This window comes from Chelonia mydas, chromosome 3 (assembly GCF_015237465.2).
Source record: "Chelonia mydas isolate rCheMyd1 chromosome 3, rCheMyd1.pri.v2, whole genome shotgun sequence".
In the NCBI taxonomy this organism is placed as follows: domain Eukaryota; kingdom Metazoa; phylum Chordata; order Testudines; family Cheloniidae; genus Chelonia; species Chelonia mydas.
In genome coordinates this window covers 55,136,708-55,159,245 of record NC_057851.1, presented here as the reverse complement: position 1 = coordinate 55,159,245, position 22,538 = coordinate 55,136,708, and the positions used below count along the sequence as shown (strand labels likewise).

The 22,538-nt window shown below is 40.2% G+C and overlaps 1 protein-coding gene across 50 annotated transcripts in view; it reads right to left on the bottom strand.

The window, feature by feature from the left end:
• Positions 1 to 22,538, bottom strand: part of RIMS1 (regulating synaptic membrane exocytosis 1) — a 489,881-nt gene that overhangs the window by 27,532 nt on the left and 439,811 nt on the right. The window contains exon 1 of one of the 50 annotated variants that reach the window (XM_043542517.1): positions 2,594 to 2,740. The exons of the other annotated variants lie outside the window; for them this stretch is intronic. The gene's annotated coding sequence lies outside the window, so the exon portion shown is untranslated. Of the gene's footprint in view, positions 1 to 2,593; positions 2,741 to 22,538 lie in introns of those variants that run through there. 50 annotated transcript variants of the gene reach the window in all.

The following is a 22,538-nucleotide window of genomic DNA, read 5'->3' as shown; positions in this document are numbered from 1 at the left end:
GTAGCAAGAAACCATCTAGAAAGTGGGTCAAATCCATTTACTTGAGATTTCAATATAATTAGCATTGGATGATTTATTATTTCCAGGACTCTGAAAAAAACAACAACCCTCTTTCTGTTATAATGCATATTCAGATTCAGACATTCAGGTGGCAAGCCAATTTCATTTCCAACATAAAATTGCAATTTGCTCACCATATAGTCATCTACTGGTATTTATTACTGGGATAGAAACAAAGGGGGGATAGAAACAAAGGGATAAAACCCACTGAAAACTACAGGAGAAGAGTTGAAAGCAAAATGCTGCTTTCCAATTATATTAACTATTTTAATTTGAGGCAAATAGGGTCACCTGCAGAGTAAGGCGGCACTAACCTAAGGGTGGCAGAATCTGACCTTTTGTTTGCATTGTTAATTCAAAAATCACATTAACTATTTAATTAACTATTAATTATTACCCAGCAGCTCCCACTGACTTCTAGTTGATCGAAGTAGCACTTCGAGCTCTATGGATGAAAAGCCCTATACAAGAGTTAAGTTTAAAAAAAAGTGAATGAGAGCTGCTGACTGCTCAGCACTAAATATGGACTTGGGAAGCCTAATTTTAGACTCACACTTTGGAAAATCTTGCCTCCCTATAAACAGATCATGTTAGTTGTGTTTTGTTGCAAAATTTCTAAACAATCATGCGATCTCTTGTACATTATTTTGAAAGACCTGATTTTTCAATGCCAAGAAAAACACTTGAAAAGGGGAGTGTTGTAAGACAGACACATCTATAAAAGACAATTATCAATATCTGTCTGGATGAGGAATTAATGATGACTTTTAAGATAGCAAACTCTGTGGTTTAATTATTTTTAAACCTCTTAGGTTTAAGCAAAATTAATTTAAGCAATAATTTTTCCTTAGTGAGCAGTAAGAAGCCAAGGAAGCTTCAACCTTGTTTAAATATCTTGTGCTGTTTCTGGGTAGAATAATCTCTGAGCTTCCTCTGTAGCTTTTAGGAAAAAAAAAACACTTGCCCTGTATTAAATGAAACTAGCAACATTTTGTCAGCCAAAGAGAGACATCCCTGTGGTGAGGATGCATGGTAGTGAGTTTTTACTGCTGGAATAAAAAGGCAGTTTACAGTGATATGAAAATAACTGGGTATCGATTGCTTGGCCATTTTAAGTGCTCTGCAAAACTAAGATTAATAAGATGCAAACTGCTACCATATACAAATGCACATTTTTTCCAACTCCTAATGCCTATTTCAGTGATATTCAAATAGTACTAAATATTTACTTTCTTAGAGGAGTTAAAAACATAATGAGACCACACTATCTACAAATTATCTACTGTATACAATTTTAAAACCATTTTACAAACGCCTATTTTCTCTCACACTTTGGTGCCTCACAGGTTTTATGGGAAGGAGGTAATGAAATGGAGAGGGATGAGAAACTGATGGAAACTGTTCACTCTGCAGATGACATGTTTAGACTGAACACTGGCTAGATATTGCTCTACAATCTTTTGCTAGACGATTCTCAGAGCAAAACTGGCATAGGGTCCAGACATGACATTTGCCCATTGGAAAGGTGTTGGACTTCAGCTGCCAATCAATGTAGGAAGGCAAGCTCGGATTAGAATGGAGAAGAAAGCATACAATAATTTATATAAAGAAATGAAGTGAAGTACATCATTTATCCTGTTCATTGAAGAATGCTAAGTGGTTTCTAACATCCATCTACTAGTTTTGTTATGTCCTGCAGTCTTAGTTTTAAATATTTTGTTTATGGACTATTACATTAGCTCTTTTTGTCTTTCGGTATATTTTTGAGATTGTCTTTTTAATGAGTAGGAGGGGAGTTATGAAAATAAGCTCACGGTTCGTTCTTACCAAAATTCTTTAACTTCCCTGACCCCCATTGGCAGATTCAAGATTGAAACTATAATTATTATCCAACCAGACAAATTTCACAATTACAAAGTGTCATTCATAATTAAAAAATTCAAACACTGTCATGAGCACTAATAAGATACCTAATAATATTAATGTTTCTTACAATGTTTGCTGAGAAGTATATGACAGATAAATAATAAAAGTCCAAAATGTACTCTGTATAAAATATATGTAAATATTGAAAGTCAATACTCTTAAAATGGTTCTGAAAGAAGTGTTCTGAGAAAAAGGAAACATTTTAGATGCCTTTTTGTACAGCTGCAAGATCTCCAAATAATACCACAATATTAATTTATGAACATATTATTGATCAAATAAAAAATATGATAGCCTCAACAATAGTACTCTTACTTATGTTTTTCTTACTCAGAACAAGTTTTATTCAATACGTTGATCCATCTGATTTTGAGCCCTTCTGGCTGTATGATATCCAATAGCTCCAGAGCACTATTACATTTTTAAAAAAACTACGTTAACGAACCCACTTTAGAAATTATCTCTTGGTCTTCAGATCAACAGAGTAAATTCGTTTTCTGTTTTTTACCTATGGTAGCTATGAACAGTTATAGGTATATATTAAAACACTGCTAATCAAATTAACATGTATGCTAGTCACACCAAAATGCACCAAATACAGACTTACCTCTTAGGTTTAAGCAAAATTAAACATCAACTGTAATATATTCCTTAGTGAGCAGTAAGAAGCCAAGGAAGCTTCAACCTTGTTTAAATATCTTGTGCTGTTTCTGGGTAGAATAATCTCTGAGCTTCCTCTGTAGCTTTAAAAAAAAACCCACTTGGCACTGTAAGGAATGATCAAATTGCTTCAGTCACAAGTTCTTTTTACAACTGATTACATTAGGGGGCCTTGGAGTGAAAAAGAACTGAAATACCTGTCAGCTAATATTTCATAAAATATTGCTGAAAGGTTTAAAAATTCAGTTGGCAGTGTAAGTTCTAGTGATGTGTAAATTGTGAAGAGCACAACATCTTCTCAGCAGGTGATTAGATTTTTTTTAAAGTTGTTCTCCACGAGACAAGGTAAGTCAGACAAACTTAGGTCAGGTCTACACTCAAAATGCACCAATGCAGCTGCGCCACTGCAGGCTTAAGTGAAGGTGCTCCTACACCGACAGTACAGCTTCTCCTGTTGGCATAGTTAATCCACCTCTGTGAGAGGCAGTAGCACTGTCTGCACCGGGCGGTTAGGTCGGTATAACCACATTGCTCAGGGGTGTGGATTTTTCACACCCCTGAGTGATGCTTCTGACCTGGGAAAACACGGTCAAAAGTAAGTTAAGGTAAAATTTTCAGAAGTGTCTAAGTGACTTGAAAGTCTAAATCCCATTGACTCCTAAGCACCTAGGGACTAAGCGACACAACATACTAGCGGTTTGATTCCCCTGCTCATGTACACATAGTTGCACTAGTTCTCATTGAGCTAGTGTGAATGTAAATAGGAGTGTAGCCATGGTAGCAGCAGCACGGCTGAGCCTGCCAAGTGCAAACGTGCCTGAAACCAGTAGGTATGTGGCTCAGCCATGCCTCCGGTGCTACTGCTACCTGTAGCTAGCACAGCTATGATGCTATTTATATTCACGATAGCTCAGAGAGGGCTAACACAAGTAGGTGCACACAAGCAGGGGAATTACACCCTAGCTCATAGTGTCAGTGTCGGTGTAGCCTAAGTCTCTAACATCACTTTTGAAAATTTTACCTTTAATCTTCCTTTTGAGAGATTTGACATTTTAGAATGTACTTGCAAGACTGTTTCTTTTAGCATCAAGAGTCACAGAAAAATATTTTGGGGCCAAAATATGAACTATCTGGATTATTAAAATGCTTCTGGATTTAAATATATAGAATTTTAATAAGTAATTAAGCCTTCCACTCAGTTTTTGAGAAAGTAAAAAACAAACAGACATTATTTAAGTGGGTCTATAATTTAAGATGTTGTGCTTCACTTTTTCAGGGAAAGTAGGGGGAACACAAACTAAACTACTGTAACAAGCTACTCCCAGAACTTTGCCGTTGTCATTGATGATGTTGATTTAGAGCAGTGGTTCCCAAACTTAGCTTGCGACTTGTCCAGGGTAAGCCCCTGGCAGGCCGCAAGATGCTTTGTTTACCTGAGTGCCCGCAGGTACGGCCGCTCGCAGCTCCCTGTGGCTGCAATTTGCTGTTCCTGGCCAATGGGAGCTGTGGAAAGTGGTGGCTCAGCCCACGCTGCTTCCTGCAGCTCCCATTGACCAGGAATGGCGAACTGCGGCCACTGGGAGCTGTGAGTGGCCGTACCTGCGGACGCTCAGGTAAACGGAGTGTCTCGTGGCCCACCAGGGGCTTACCCTGAACAAGCCACAAATCAAGTTTGAGAACCCCTGGTTTAGAGAAAAGAAATAAATGAACAATATTAGATTGGTTTCTTCCATTAACAAAAAAGAAATTGGTGAATATTTGTCTAGTGGAAAAAGACCAAATGGGCTGAAGAAAAAGTTATTTCAAAGTTTTAGAAGGTATTACAAGGAAAAGAAGTAAAAGAACAGCAAAAGCTTTAAACAGACTGCCTAGGGAGGTTGTGGAAGCTCCTTCCCTGGAGATTTTCGAAAGGAGGCTGGATAGCCATCTGTCTTGTATGGTTTAGACACAACAAATTCTGCATATTGGCAGGAGGGTAGACTAGATGACTTTGCGGTCCCTTCTAACCCTATGGTTCTATGATTTTATGAAAAAGGACAGGATATTGTCATTTTTGTTTACAGGAAGTTGTTTCAGTTATGCTCAAATGCTCATGCCTGTCTGCATAGATATCTTCCACAAGGAGAAAGAACACTTTAAAATGGTTTATGAGAAAAATATTCTGTACATTTCAATTAATAAATATTAGCAGGATTTCTGATCTTAAAGACTGCAGTGGAGTTGAAGTTACAAGTGCAACCAACAGATTCAGATCTCATGTACGATGGAGGCATGGTGCATCTCAAGTCAGGCCTGTGTAGAGACTTCTAAAAAGTATTTTTTTCTGCTGATGGACACCCTTTGCATAGGACATAATAGTTTCAGATGCACTGTAATACTCGGAGTAATTGTTAATAAAATACTTCAGGGGTAATCTTTTGCAGAGCCAGCTGCTAAAAATCAACAGATTTGGGTGTATCACTGCCTCATTTAAGAGTGAAAGAGTACTGTTGTAGTGATGTGCCTTGAAATTTTCTGTTGACTTAAAACACATTTTTAAGACAAAATCCAATTAAAGAAACCCCCAGAAAAAAGCAGTCTTTAGAAGGAGAGTACAATACTTCTTCCAGGAAAGAAATGTTCACACTTCCAGCCAAACAAAATATGCACACCCTTAGCGTGTGTATGGAAACCAATAAAAAACAAGGTCTGTTCATGCCTGGGGTATTTCTTTAAGCCTGTCCGTAGCAGCTCAAGACAAAAGGGCACATCCCCATGTTGAGTGTATAACAAATTTCTTCCTAACGTGGACTCTCTTTAGGCTGGTCAACCAAAGGGGAAATTAACAAAGGTTTTAAAGAAAACAACAAACCCACAGAGGAATTGGATTTCATGCCCTATGTTCCCTGAGAGACCATTAGCCCAGGTTGGCGCCCTCCAGTTCTCTCTCCCTATTCTGAGGGAAGGAAGTTCCTTATATACCTACCTCCATTCTCTGGAATCTTTGCCAGAATCCTGACTACACTCATGGCCGCACTGGGGATTTCAACTCCCAGTTTGCCCTGCTCTTCTGGATCAGTAAGAGAAAGGCTGGTTAGAAGCACACAGGCTCGGCTGGATCCTTCAACACTGAGAAGAAAGGAAGTTGCAACCCATTCTGTTCTTAGAACTCTAATCTCAGGCCCTAAATAGAGTTAGAAGTCTGGGTTTCTTGGCCAAACTACCAGGTTGTATCCTGAGACCACTTCCTCTGAACATCTCTTTCCAATTTCACGAAATTCAGGGGATTGGATACTGGCTCTATTATCTGTAGTTTAGGAACCATGAACACTCTGCTTTGGAACTATCACTGAAGATTACACTGAAACTTCAGCTACTATAAAACATGACAACAATCTTGCTTAGCAGCAATAGCCAAGTTAGCATGTTAGACTTGTGCTCTGAATGCTGTACTGGTTTGCTCTGGAATACAAATTGAAGTGTGGAAGTGTAATGTTCCGTATCCTGGCTACATTAGAGACTGCCTTTTATCTATTAACCTCCTGATATTAGAAATCAGCCAAGACAACTTACAGTCACAAAATGTAAACTTTGCAAAATGCCAGTGGAAGGACTTACACTCTGGAACTCCTTTTGTTGGTCAGCCCTAAACCAAGTCTGTTGAACTTCAGGCAGATGGTGCAAGGCCCATCTGCTTAAGAAGGCTTGTGTCTGGGTATTGGTTAGGATAGGAAATGAGTCATGGAGAAACTTCATGGAGATAGTGTTGGGTATTTCATTGTTAAGATCGCTGTTGCTGGCTGTGGGTAGTATTTTATACTTTTTTGTATTAATTATGATTTTAAATATATAAATATGCCTAGAGACTTGGGTAAAGAGCTCATGTTTTTATAAATACTGTAGTAGTATAAATAATATAATTGTTCCATTTTTACTTATATTATTCAAAGTGGACAACTACTCCCAAAGACCATGTTCAAAGACAACAAATTCTGCCAAAGTTCCCAAATGGATGTTTGAGAATAACTTGAGGATGTGCAATATTGCTGTTTTATTCCCATTCTCAAATATGCATTCAAGAAAACCCTCAGACACAATCTCATGCACTCCAGCTGTGCTGGATATGCAAACCACCAATCAGAAATAGCTGCAGCAACAACATTGCTTTGATTAACATCATTGTCTTCCAGCATGGAAGGTGAAGACCTGACGTTGCAGGAGCTCATGTGGCATCCTTTCCTTTTGCTAGTCAAATAAATGCAAGTTATTTTTGTAGCTCCACCTGGCTTATCATATTTCATTCAGCTCAGCCCTCCTGTTTGTGTTGCAAAGCTTGCATAGTGAAGAAGCATCTCCTTTATCCAAGATAACATCAGAGAAAAGAGGGTAATAATATACACAGAAGAAACAGAGACCATGAAACAATACCTCCTCCCATCCCACTCTCCTGCTGGTAATAGCTTATCTAAAGTGATCACTCTCCTTACAATGTGTAGCTCACGAAAGCTTGTGCTCACAGAAGAAACAGGTTCTGTGCTTTCTCCGGGTAAATTATGCTATTGTTTCATTGCAAAACAAGATTTCTTTATTATGACTTTCGCTTGTCTGATAACATTTCTGTGTATAATACATCCATTAAACACTATGAAAGGTACACTAATGAAAATAAAAGAGAGGAAATTAGCCATATAATGTAAACAAATATTGACAGTTTCTGGATTACAGCCAACAAAGAAATAAATTAAAACAGACCAGTCAAGGCAGCAACTCTTTAAAGCCAGTCCAAATACGGGCATTCCTAGCTGGTATAAGATTTTCCTGTAATAAAATGAAATGGTGCTTATTTTGTATTGATTATTCTTCTTGAAGAAAGTCTAGCCCTCTAAAGTAAATACACTTCAAAGACTCCATATGAACTACTAAAGTAGGGCTGCTGTACTTTTGAAATGTAATGCAGGTATATTATTAAAAAAATATAATGACCATTCTCTTACTGATTCAATACAATACCCACCTACTTGTACATATGCTCTATTACTGAGATTACAGTAGAAAACTAACTGAGTTACTCCAATAGCTTAAAACTGTTTAACAGCAAATTATCATGTTTTTGTGTTATGCAAAAGCAGAACTTGAGATTCAGGACTGATCTTAAGCTTTTTTGCAGTTTTAAGGTAGAAGGCACTAGCAAACCTTTCACTAAAACAACATAGTTTTGTAAATATACAGAGAACTGTCAATTTCATATCAATATCAGAATTGAAGAAAAGGAAAAGGGGAAGCAACATATCAAACAACCCAGCATGAAAGGAGATTTACAAATGAACACCGTGTGAGCCAAAGAGAGCTACTGGAATCAATCACAGTGCAAAGCAAATGTTGTGAATTCTAGATTTGCTTGCATGTGGCATAAAGGGAGAGGGGCACAGTGGCCTGGTCTAATGGAAAAGGGTGCAAAATGAACATATAATTAATAAACGAACCTTGTCTCCAGGGTTCCAGTCCTAATCCTTGTTGGGCAGGATTGCCTTTTGTAGTAATTCTTTGCTCAATCAGCTATGTTCTCTTGGCATGGAGTCACCCAAATTGAGTAGCATTACATCTTTCAAGGGAATTCATTAAGTGTACATGACAGAGATCAGAAAATACAATGGTAGAACAGACTTGCCCTTTTATATAAGGATTATACCATGATGCTCGAATCTTTTACCAGAGCTAACAGTTTGAAAGTCAGGTTCTATGTAACAGATGTGCTAATCTCTTATTATCTGTATATTATACCTATTATTCCAAATAGCATTTAATTTTTCATGGAAATGGGAGAAAAAGCTTTACTCATTACTCAGGATTACTATTATCATTAATTAGAGTGCTTCTTTTTGGGTATGTTCAAACTGTCAGATTTATACAGAAGGGATATCAGTAATATAAAAGTATCCATATCCATACGAACAAGTGGAAGTAATTTATATCACAAAGGTAAATTCCACACAAGTAGCAGGATATCAGACTGATATAAGTGAAAATAGATGACTGGCCAAATGTAAATGTCTATATAATAATATGAGATGCTTAAAAGCAAAAATATATGAGCTAAAATGCCTGACGTTGGAATAGATTCTTAACATTATAGTTGTTCCTGAAACATAGTGGAATGGCCAAAAATATCAATGGGATATTCTAATTCCTTGCTATGAACTCTACAAGAAGAGCAAATTAGGACTTAGAAGTAGGGGAGTAGCACTGTATCTAAAAGATTCCATAGAATCTAATGAGATGGAAGATTTAAGTAGAGTGCACCAGTAAAATGTGTACAGATAGAAATCGCAAGTCATACCTATAAAAATATATTGCTTACACTCCCAGCCCCTGATCAGGTAAAGCATAACAAATACTCAATATTTAGGGTCAAGGATCAGGCACGCAACAATAGCTAATAAAACAGTAATAGTCGGTGACATCAACTGCTTGCATGTAAACTCGTGAAGTATCAAAGCACAACAAGGTTTAGGGAAGCAATCTCTCAACACCTTAAATGGAGCAGCTATTGCTAGAATAAGAAAACAGTTAGACTTAATCTTAAATACCACACAGGAGTTGGTTCAAGAGGTAACTTCACCTGAGCCATTAAATAATAATTATCACATGTAATTAAGTTCAACATTCCTGGGGGAGGCATTGCCCCAGTAAGTAACATGATGACATTAAACCTTAGAAAGGTGATTTTTTAAAAATGAGGAAGCTAGTCATATAAATTAACCTGCTCTGAGGCAAACTTTCTTCCTAGCTCCAGCCGGATGGTGGATTGGCCTGAAACATGAACGTTTATATTCCTTCTATACTTATTTTATTGTAGATGTTTCTCATTTATGTCAATAGGAGTTTTGCCATGGACTTCAGTGTAGAATAAGACTCAATACCACTCCAAGGAGCTTGAAGCCCCCAAAAATGTTTTCCTCAGTTTAACGTATTTTTATGTTATATAAACGGAGCTGATCTCGTGGAGTTTTCAATCTCCCACACATCCAAATGATCTCTTCATTATACACTTTAATACAAACATACAATTTTTAAAAACCTCTTAAAGGAAAAGATGTTGCTCAGGCCATAAGACTAAAATAAGGGAAGCAGCTCTTACAAGGAATTCACAGTCTCTTTTTTAAATAAAAGGTTTTAAATAAAAAGTGCCAATTCTGATCCCAGTACTGGAAGTGTTATTGTTAGAAGAACTAGGAATCTCTCTCTCTCTCTGAGGACCCAACTCTGTGTCTGCCTAGCTTGGGAATGGGAGAAAGACGTAATAAAGAGAGTTAACATTTTAAAAGTATCAAAAACTTTTCACTATTTTTCCTATCTTTTTGAGAGGAACTTGAGGCATCATAGCTCAGTGCCTGCAGCAGAACTGAATGTGTGTGTGTGCATGTGTACCATAGAGCAAATCCTACAGCCCGACTATGACTGCATTCTTCCACCTAGATCCTCCCCGTCTGTAAAGGGAGGAGATTTTTATTGAATTTCTTATATAATCATTCTCCGTTTCATGTCACCCAGAGCCAAATCTTGCTCACAACGACTTCAGTGGGACCACTCATTGAGAAGACAAATAGGATTTGGCCCCATGGCCATGCCATTCTTTAACAGACTGTATTTATATAAAAATACTGACATGTTTTCACTGTAATGCAGACGTATTTTAACAGAGGGAAATGGAGATTATATTTAGCAGTATACATCAGTGACAGCACTTATACAATATTTCATATGACTTCCTACTTCTATATGGTATACTGTGATGGGGTCTGCACCCCACACCTGCCCTGAAAGGGTTAATGAGGGCCTGAGAGGCCAATTAAGTTAGCTGGGGTCACCTGGGAAATGGAGGGCCAGGATTAATGAACAATGAAGCCCACCTGGGGAAGGATTGGGACAGCACTATAAAGCCAAGAGGCTGAAAGCGGAGGTGTGTATGAGGGACAGGGCGGGGGACGTTTGTAAGAGAAAGGAGGCAGTCCCCTTTGTGCTTTGAGCTTCCTGGCTTTATAGTGCTCTCCGAGTCCTTCCCCAGCTGGGCTTCACTGTTAATTAACCCTGGCCCTTCTTCTCACAGGTGACCCCAGGTAACTTAATTGACCTCTCAGGCCCTCCTTGACCCTATCAAGGCAGTGCGGGGTGCAGTCGTATCACAGATACCCAAAAGATACAATGTGTTTTGAGTTAAACAGACTCATGTGTGCTGAATGTTTAAACTATTTAACAAACCAGACGAGTTGTTAATCCACTGAGTGCTTTGTCATATATTGCATTCTATTAATTCCTGCCTCACAACAATAAACTACACAGTCATCAGCAATGAGCCTGAAATGTTCATATGCCTTTCCAGAGTGCTTGTCTAAGCAAAGACAGACAGCAAGTGACCCCCATGCTGCTTTCCTGTTCATGACAGCAGAAAGGGTAATTATGCACGTTCTGCTCAGGTAGCTTTCAGGAGCCGCTCAGGGCAACGGCAAGCTAATATTTTGATGGAAATATTGGCAATCTGAACAAAAAGACCTTGTTAAAAGTGAGACCGTTGTTGTATAAGCAGATGAGCTCAAAAATACAACAATTGCAACCACTTTTTGTTCTAAAGCACAAAACATCAACTGCAAAAATGACCGATAGAATGTGAGTATACACTTAAGGTGAGACTTTCACTGCTGCCAGGGTACTGGATGCCCAATTCCAATTAATTCTGAATGAGAATTGAGTGTTCAAACAAATACTTTTGGTGGCATTGAAACACCACCTTTAGGTTTTGCATAATGCATGTATCTGAGGATTTTTCTTAACCAGTACAACAAATGTCCAGATTGAAAGATTTTAAGGCTCTTTCTATGTGGAACCTTGATTCAGATTGTAATTAACAAACTGTGTCAATATCACAAAATACTACAAGTAATGAAGTGCAAGGAGCACTATTTGCTCATGAATTGCTCATAATTAAACTAACTCTTTACGATGCAGAGCATAATCTACTTCAGCACATTATAAATTTAAGTCCTTCTTAATAAACAAAACACTTCAGTTTAAATCTCTAAATAGCTGCTAAATATAAGCCCACACACAATTTTCACTAAACAAATATCAGAAAACAAAATAATGGTATCATTAAATATCAGAAAACAAAATAATGGTATTAAAAAAACCAACCCAAGATCAAAGGCACAGACTACACTAGACATCACCAGACTAGAGATGTGTTTTAGTGATGTAAGCTGTAGGTATTAAACACCTACATTCCCTTTGGCCACAAGTCCAAATTCCAGTAGGGGTTGACTCTGTCCTTGAACTCAAGTTGAGTTCTGTGCAGGTTTATTATGTGGATATTTCACGTGAGAACATACAAATCACAGTTCTACTGGATGGACATTTGAGAACCCATGGCATTTTTTGCTTAGAGAGTGCTCTCCTTAGCTAAGGATACTCTCTCCTGCATTGATGAACAATATGTTGGGCACCAGCTGGTGGTTGCCATCCCTTTCAGAGCTGGCAGCATTTCAGTGGTTCTGCATATATTATTTATGACATGCTTTGGGGTCCTTTAAAATAAATTAATCCCAAAGCACTTTCATGAGGCAATTACATTACAAGAGGAAGGATGTTCCGATGGTTAATACATGGCATTGAGAGTCAGGAGGTCTGGTTTCTATTCTTGACTCTGTTGTAGACTGTGTGACCTTTGCAAGTCATTTTATGCACTTCAATTTCTCCATCAGTAAAACGTGGATAATAATACTTACCCTTCCTTTATAAAGTGCTTTGAGACCTATGGATAAAAATCCTTATATAAAAACAAAGTACAATTATTTATTATATTATTATTATTATAAAAGAGCTATGAGAGCCTCAAATGGCAGGTATTACAGAAGTAAAAATGTTATTTTAGAAAATATCAAATAAATTTAACTACCAAGCAAAATTCAAAAGTACCTATTTGTATATACTGTACATAGTTGCTGGCAGTTAAGGATGCAAAATGGTTATCCAAATTGCTGTGAGTGTGAGGTCAAGAAGGAAAATAATGGCTAGCAGAAAAACAGTCTAATGAGATCACCCATTTCTTCAATCTAACAGCAATATCAAGTGCCAAAACCTTGAAGACACTTAAATCAATGGCATTCAGCCCCCAAACCTTCAAGACAAAATCTTCAAGCTACCCCTTTCTTGACATCTATTTTTATATCTTTATATTTTATAATTATATCTTTATATTTTACAGACACCAACCAATCAAAAACTAAACATTCTTTGACAACCAGAAGCTCTCTTACTCTGCATATAATTATTCTGTGTAATAACAGGATGATAAGAAGTCTGTTGTCTGGCCATGGTAAAACTGGATGAAAACACAGCAGAAAGGAAAGATGGTCTTGTGATTAAGGCAACAGTCTAGGACTCAGGAGATCAGTGTTTAAATCCCTGCTCTGTCATGGACTTCAAAGCCATTCTCGTAAATCTGTGTCTCACCTCTACACTTGTGAAACCTAATCATATTATTTCCTCACCCCACTAGGGTGTTGTGAGGACAGAAACTATGGTGATGGGTGCCACACAAGTACAGATACAAAGGCCTGGACTATCCTACAAAGTTAGGTTTACATAGCTGCCTTGCATAGACTTAGTTTTGCATGTGTCCACACTTAAAATTTGTCTCCCACTGATGCAAGGTCTCCTTTATGCCAACATAGTAACACCACCTCCCTGAATGACACTGAGCTATGGTCAGTGTATTGAGGTTGATGTAGGGTAAATGTAGACACAGTGTTACTTATGTCGACACTAACAGTCCTGCAGCAGCTGTCCCACAATGCCTGACACTGCCGCTCTGGCCACAACTGTGAACTCCACTGCCCAGGAGATTGGAGGGCCTCCCCCGCCCTTTAAAGCCCCGCAAATTTTTGAAATGTCTTATCGTGAGTGCCCAGCTTGGTGAGCACACCTAGCAGATCTCTGCCTACCTAGCAGCTCTCTCTTGTTGTGTGCAACTGCCCAGATGACCATGCCAGCTACACACTCCAGACATGCTCTGGCCTGGATTAGACAGGAGATATTGGATTTCCTGGGCCTGTAAGGAGAAGAGGCTATGCAAACACAGCTATGGGGAATGCAGGAGAAGGGATCAGCAGCAGTCGTGCATGAAAGCGAAGAAACTGCTGCAGGCATATCAAATATCAATCCAGTGCTGAGCTGCAGACCTGCAGATTTTACGAAGAGCTGCATGTCATACTTGGTGAAGTCCACACCTCCATTGGTACCTCCAAGGAATCCAAGTCACAGGCCCATGGCATGAACAGGAAGTCTGAGGAGGAAGTGGAGAAGGAGGAGGAAGAGGCAGAGGATGGGGGACATGCGACTAGGGGCTCCAGCTATGCCACAAGCTAGGACCTGTTTGAGAATCTACTGCAGTCTAGTCAGTCCCAACAGTCGAGCACAGGTGAGCCAGATTCAGGGAAAGGAATCTCAGGTGTGTACACTTATTTCCCATTACAGTAATGCCCCCTGCCCTCCCAGCAGGACACAGCTATTGAGTTTTCATCAATTTATTCACACTTGTAGAAGTAGCGGTACAGCAAATAAAGGTAGAGTTATCTGCTTTTCGTTACCCTGTAGAGTTAGGCAGGCACGGGGCCATGCGGAGCTATTTGTTTATGTACTCAAAGATGTCCCTTAAATCTTCCTGAGAGATCTTGATGACACTTTCATGGAGGTACTCTGCACTCCCCTCCCAAAAGTTTCTAGGGATGGCAGCCCTATTTCTTCCTCCCCCGCAGGACACTCTCCCATGCCGGTCAGTGATAACTTCTGCAGGCACCATTGCAGTAAACAGGCTAGCAGCATACTGCCCCAGGTGGCTTCAGGATGCCAGCAGCAGCTGTGTGCTCTGTGCCTTTGTTACCCCCAGGTTTGAGATATCAGCTAAAATCACCACTGCTGGTGGAAAATGGTGCCAGTATTCAGTGCCATTGCCCTGTGCTCAGTTTCATGCAACCAAGCAAGTCCCTCCTCATTTTCCTCACCACTGGTGGACCTTACTCACCACAGCTGGAGCTGTGAGTGGTGCCGTGCACAAACACCCTGAAGCAGAAGTGCCAATAAGCATGTCTTGTTTAAAACTTTAGGGGAGCAAGTGAAGGGAGTTCTGAATCTTAACTTTCGCCTTCTGTTGTGACCATAACGACAATGGTACTCCTGTGTATTTTATCTGCAGATGCTGCCATTACAGCCTTGAGGGGTTGCCTCTCTGCATCTGCAGAACACTTGAGCTAAATAAGGAGAAGAAAGAAGGGGCCTAGGAATGACATGTTCAGAGAGATCCTGCAAACCAATGCTGCAGGAATGCAGCAAGTGTCTGGAGAAGGAAAGAACAGACAGGAGAAAGGCCCAGGAATCAGAGAGGGAGATGCACCAGGATATAATGGTGCTTCTCTGGCAGCAAACACAGATGCTGCAGACTCTTGTGGACCTGCAAGTTTAACAATTCTGGGCTCACCTTCCTTTGCTGTCCATGGAGAACTCCAGTGCAACCCCTTCCGACACCCTCTCTCAACATGCCGTGTGGCACCAGAAGCCACATCCCTACCCCTACCATTTCACAATTTAATGCCATCCACAGCTTCACAATCACTGACCTGTGAGAACCACAGTTGATGTATATGTAGCTAAAATGGACAGGAATGTTCTTTCCCCTTCTTTAAGCTTTGTTCCATACATTTATTGGGATTTTAATGTATTTGCTTTTAATTCGCACAGAATTTTTTAAAAAGTGTTTTAGTTACCCAATAAAATTTTTCTGTTTGGAAAACAATTAATATTTATTAGTTTCCAGCATATCATAGAATCAATCATAGAATATCAGGGTTGGATTGGACCTCAGGAGGTCATCTAGTCCAACCCCCTGCTTAAAGCAGGACCAATCCCCAACTAAATCATCCCAGCCAAGGCTTGTCAAGCCTGACCTTAAAAACCACAAAGGAAGGAGATTCCACCATCTCCCTAGGTAACGCATTCCAGTGCTTCACCACCCTCCTAATGAAAAAGTTTTTTTAATATCCAACCTAAACCTCCCCCACTGCAACTTGAGACCATTACTCCTTGTTCTGTCATCTGCTACCACTGAGAACAGTCTAGATCTATCCGCTTTGGAACCCCCTTTCAGTAGTTGAAAGCAGCTATCAAATCCCCCCTCATTCTTCTCTTCTTCAGACTAAACAATCCCAGTTCCCTCAACCTCTCCTCATAAGTCATGTGTTACAGTCCCCTAATCATTTATGATGCAGAATGCCTGGTGGTAGTGAGGCATTCTTTTTTTGTACACTGTGACACAACCCATAGGATCAGAGACAACTACACTGTATATATTTATAGATGTCCATCACATACCATACAATTCCTAACCAGTATCCACACTGTAGGGCCAGGTAAAGCACAGTATACCACAATGCATTACTGTGGCTCGCAGTTAAAGTGTGTTTTCAAAGCCTCCCTGAGCCATATAGCTCTCATTGAGCTCTTTGGATAGCTCTTGCTCAAAGTCAGCAGATAGCCACTCCACCTCTGCCCTCCACTCCAGTGGCAAGTTTTCCCCCTTTGCTTCTCAGATATTATCCAGGACACAACAGGCAGCTATAACCATTGGGATATTGTTTCTCACTGAGCTTCAGTCTTGTGAGTAAACAGCACCAGCACTTCTACAATCTACCAAAAGCACATTCAGCTGGCATTCTGCACCTGCCAAGCCAGAAGTTCCTTGGTGCTGTTGTGGTGGCAAGTGTCTGCCTCCATGAGCCAGGGCAGCAAGGAGTAGGCTGGGCCCCCCAGGATCACTATTGGCATTTCAACATTCCCAATGGTAATCCGCTGGTCAGGATAGAAAGTCCCTGATTGTAGCTTTCTGAACAGACCTGTGTTCTTAAAGATGTGAGAGTCATGCACCTGGCATTGGCCACTGTTGGAAGACAGGACACTGGGCTAGATGGACCTTTGGTCTGACCCAGTGTGGCCGTTCCTATGTTCTTATTTTCCCTAACCAGCCAACACAGATGTGGTGAAGCATCCCTGGTGATCCACCAACACTTGCATAACCATAGAAAAATGTGTTGATGTACTCTGTGGCAAGGTGGCATGGTACTAAAATAGGGATGTGTGTTGTCTATTGCTCCACCACAGTTCAGGAACTCCACTGCTACAAATCCATCCATTATGTCCTGCACACTGCTGAGAGTCACAGTGCTGCGTAGCAGGAGACAATCAATGTCCCTGCAGACTTGCATGACAATGGCCCCCAGTTCCAAAATTATTTCCCACTGCAGCAATCTAGCACTGCAAGTTCCACAGTGCGATCGCCACTCACTTTTCCACTGTCAGAGAAGCTCTCGTTCTGACTCCCCTGCACTGGAAGGTGGGGGTGAGCTTGGCACACAGATCCAGGAATGTGGCCTTGCACATCTGAAAGTTCAGCGGCTGCTGCGCGTCATCCCAACCCTGCATTATGATGTGATTCCACCAGTCAGTGTTAATTTCTTGGGCCCAAAAGCGGCGCTCCACTATTTGCATCTGCTCTGTGAATGCCAGCAGCAATCTTGAATTGGTTCTCGCTGTGTCCACATCAATCTGACCTCTAGGAAACTACCATGTTCCCCGTGTCTATTTCTGTGGCTCTGCAAATACTGGACGATCATGTGTTCTGTGCTTGCAATGCTCATGACAATAGTGCAGAGCTGTGCAGGCTCCATGTTTCTGTCAGAGATGGAAGACATTGACAAGTCCTGCACAGATTTCTGGAATTTTCAAAATAGCAGCAAAAAGTATGGGATAAACATTGCATTATGGGTAGAGAATGTTGCATGATGCAAACCTGACCCTGCAGTCCCAGTCACCCTTGCATGACTTGTTTCTGCCCCACCATGCATTGCCAAAACTTCCCAAATGCCAGTGTGCTGGACACGGGCAAGTTGCACACCAGGATACCTACCCATGGTGCACCACACTGCGCATCAAAACAAGAACTCCTGGTGAGTAAGCATAGCACTGATGCAAGGAGTCAAGTAAGCAGGCCTGCAAGCAATATACTAACTGTGGCGGGTTTATGCCAATATAACTTGCGTCTGCAAAAGTTTGCAGTGTAGACATGCCGAAAGAAAGAGACAAGTGAGGTGAGCCATAAGGAAGATCAGCAGGTTTCAAACTGTTACTCTAAAATGGCATTATTTCCACTTCTTGTTGTGACCAGTCATTGACTTTGGCAGGAGATTCAAGTTTTCCTTCTTCACCCCTTGGGCCAACTGAAGTGCATTTTGTCTGAGTGGTTTTTCCTCTTTTTTTTAAAAAAAAGAATATTGCAAATTACATACCAAAATGGACGTTAATGTAATATCATGGATGTGCTGTTTCAAATAAAAAAAGTCAAGGAAGTTAAGGTTAAGGTTCCTACAGTGCCACTAAGCAGGCCATCTTTATTTTGTATAGCATACAACACCAAGCACGTTGCCAGCATTAAATGGATAATACCACCATATGTTTTCTAACTCTCTCAGATAATCACTAGAAAATTAGACTGAGATTGAGACATTTCCATCTTCTAGAATGTGACAACACTGTTGGCTAATTTTGCTCTGTAGAGAATAGTCTATTATTCTGGTTAACATGATCTGAAGAAGAGCTCTAGGTAAGCTAGTCTCTCTCACCAACAGATGTTGGTCCAATAAAAGACATTACCTCACCCACCTTGTGTCTCTAATGATCCGACAAAGGAAGCTGTCAGTAAATAAGGTATTCTTAAATTGCCTAAAATTAGCATCAGAAACCAAAAACCATAGGAACATCTTATTATAATGCTCCAAGCTTGATGAATGAAACAATATATACAAATCTTTTAAAGATGGGTTAAAATTTCACCAGGATTAATAAGGCTAAATATTAGTTCAGTTTGCATGCTCATTCAATCCTTAGCCTGACTGGTAAGATTTCTACCAAGCAAGTAGTGTTAGTTGTGATGTGGATATCTGTTCATTAGAAAGTGAAATGAAATTAAATCACCAATTAATTTAATAATATGACATAATACTTTACTTCTAAAAGTATTATCAGAAATTTAGAAAGGTCACAACAAACAAAAAAGTACCTGTTTAAATAGAGGCAGCTCCACTACAATGAAAAGGAGTAATGAAGACGTGCTGAGAGTCTGGTCACTACCCACCAGAAACACTCTAAGGCTCGAATGTGTAATCTGAACTCTGCTACTGTTCAGGAAAAAGGGAAACAAAACCTGCTGCAGCTTCAAAGCTTGTTTATTATGTGACAAGCTGCAGTTTCAAGGAAGCATCAATTTTGCTTAGCCCAGCATTGTGAAAGTTCACACAGTAAAAAGCACTTAGTACAGTGAACACCAAAAACGTATCTAAAATACAACCAGGCTGTGCCTGTCGCCTGGGCAGCAGTTTGAGGGAGGGAGAAAAGGCAACAATTGTCCTCCTAGTTGTTTCAACTGAGTCACTTAATCTAGCCTGAGTTACTAGCTGTAAAATGGGGATAATACTTTCCTTCCTCACAGGGGCATTGTGAAGAGAAAATCCATTAAATGATTGTGAGGCATTCAAACACTACGGTGATGAGGGATGCATAAGTAGCTATATCTAGTGAAGATAGAAGAATCTGGCTCTAACATATGCTTATAGCATACCTCCCAACATGTAAAGTGGCTAAGTGGGACTGGTCCTGCCCCCAGGGGGGAGGTCCATGGGCGAGGGCATTGCAGAGCAAGCTCACCGCACAGCAGTGGCTTCTGTGGCTCCTGTACTGCAGGGCAGGCTGGGCTTGGCTCTTCATTCCAGCTAATGCAACCTGGCCCCAGCACACAGGGTTGCAGCTCTGCTCACGTTTGGCTCAGCCCCCACAACAGGTTCTGGGGGCAGCTGGGCCAAATTTGAGTGTTGCAACCTGGACTCACTCAAGTTTGGTCCAGCCATCATGCTGTCAGGGGGGCTGAGCCAAACCTGAGCAGAGTTGTGACCCCCTGGCACCAGGGCTGTTGCAACACCCTAAGCAAGGAGCCAAGCCCAGCCAGCCCCATGGGACAAGCACTACTTCAACTGGGACAGTGAGTTTTGTGGGTCAAAGTGGAACAGTCCCTTGAAACCTGGAACTGTTGGGGAGGTCTGTCAGAGGCAGATGGGGACTGGGATTTATTTATAAAAATAGATAAGCCCCTCAAGATGGTTTCTCTAATGTATTCCTTCTTTTATCTATAAAAACTGATCTTGTAAAAAAGTGGTATTAGTATGTAACCAGAATAGGTCAATCCCATTGCATATTTACCTTGTCCATTTATTTTCAGTACTAGGGCTTCAACATCATTGTTAATGTCACAGTGACTTTTCAGTTAGACTAACGAGAGATGAATGGGTTGCCAATGAAATCTCTCCCCACAACCCTGGCCCCAAGAGAGAGACAGGGTTGGCAGGGAGGAGATAAGACATCTGAGGAGCATTCTTAGGAAGAGTAATGATTGAAGTTTATCTACTTTCATATACAAATCCTAGATCACATCTTAATATAACTCATTGTTTCAGTTTGCCTGCAGACTCAGAGAGAGAGAGAGAACAGTTTGTGGCATCAAATCTACATTCAGCTAAAGAGCTATAAAGAGACCTCTGGTCAGTCAGTGCGGAGGTGAAAGCAAAACAAATCAAAACAGTGGCATCAGGGGTCCTCCCCTGGAAAAACTGAACAGGTACAATGAAAAAGATTTTCAGATATTATAAACAGGTCAGTAAAAATGATAGTCTATTTTGCATTTATCTGGAATCTTGTGCCAACTTGTGGCAAATTATGTTCTGTTCTAATACTAGTATACACACACCAAAACCACAGGGCCCCAAATGCATTTAATATTCTCCAAAGAAAAAAAAACCCATATAAAAATGTTCAAAACCATTCAACATATTAATGTTAAGACACTACTTAAAACCAAAGCAGTCTATCCTCATCTCTGTAAACAGCTGTGCTCACCTCATATCCTTAGCCATTTCCCCCTTATCCTGCACAATTCACAAAAACAAGCAAACTAAGCCATAGTGACAGTTGCCTCCCCGAGCTCTAGCCCTTGCTTCCTCTCGGTGCTCCTTGTCAGACCAAGTTCTGAGGCTGTGAGCCACCAAGAAGGGAACCGTAGAGGAGACAGCAGCACAGCACTGCACACCAGGCTGGAGGCTAGAGAAGCAGGTTTTACCTCATCCGTACTGACAACCTGAAGCCGTGTCTCACAATGCCTTCTGCCAGTGACTGACCTGTCTTTTTTCTTCTTTTTTGGGGAAAACCAAAAATTTGAATCCAGCAAAATTAGAAGGAGAGTCCTAAATTCTTGGATTTCTGGTATATGTGGATTTCTCATGTACCATTGTCACATTCACAGCTTCTATTGTCTCTGTGCCTCAGAAAAATCTTCATTCCTGAAGTTTGGTTTCTGACATATCAATACTTCCACATATATTAAACAGTATAATCTGGTAATTTTTCTATGAATAAAATAAACTGCATATTTTATAAACTCATAGAAAGAGGAAAAGTATCTATCGATGAGAATTAGATAGTATCAAAACATCCATCAAACAAGATAACCAGGCAGCAGAACACAACAAATATATATCTTTCAAAATTATAACAAGAGAGGAGGCTGTGCCTAGGAGTGCGTAAGGTTTAAATCCAGCCCTGGGTTTAAATGCAAAACAAACACTGCACTGGCACAGAATGGGTCTTATACAGGTGCAACTTATATTGGTAACTTACTGGAGTAAGAGTAGCAGCCGTGTTAGTCTGTATTCGCAAAAAGAAAAGGAGGACTTGTGGCGCCTTAGAGACTAACAAATTTATTTGAGCATAAGCTTTCATGAGCTACAGCTCACTTCATTGGATGCATCCGATGAAGTGAGTTGTAGCTCACGAAAGCTTATGCTCAAATAAATTTGTTAGTCTCTAAGGTGCCACAAGTACTCCTTTTCTTTTTACTGGAGTAAGTCACACCAATGCAAGCCCCATTTTATCCAACTGGGCGTTGCACTGGTTAGTCTGTGCAGAGCAGTTATTCCAGCTGGACTGCTTCATGGTATTCTTCAGGGTCTCTGCTTCATGTGGAGAGATGGACATGTCCTAACTATAGGCAGATGCTTAGCCATGGGAAACAGCAAGTTTATCTGGATGCGTTGTCTCTTCCCCAGGCAGCCATTCAACTCTGTGACACAGAACTGGAGTGCTTTTTCTTTTGATGATTGCAGGCAGAGCTAGCTTCTGAGACATTTCAGTGTCTCAGAAAGCCACGCATTTAGGGCAGACTCAGGCGCGAAGGATGTGACAAACAATGAAATTCAAGCTTAAGGATGACACACTGTCTTAATTTACCCCTCTGTGTCAAAAAATCCTGACCGAAAGATGGCACTAGCCTTTTCCCCATTGACAGAAATTTGGCATTATTCTGTCTCCTGCCAATTTGTGTCACAACTTTGATATTATCTCAATACATCTTTTTATATTTACATGGTGTAGAATACGGGACCAAAGTATGAAAGGAGCTCACTGGTCAGATGATAAAAGCAAATTATAGTCCTGGTTAAATAAAACTGAATGAAAATACAGCAAACATTACTAATAAGATGACTTTTTACTATATTTCATAAATGAATGAGAACTATTTTCCAGTGATTTAATTTTCACTGTTTGATAACAAAATAGAAACAGAACAGGAACAAAGTCCTTCCTTCCTTAAACAAATACATTTGAAATATTTTTAATTATAGTGCTGTTTTACATGCATGCAAACTCACAGACAAAATGATGGCTGTACTGTTTCACAGTAGTTTAATTTTCCTGACATTAAACTTGCA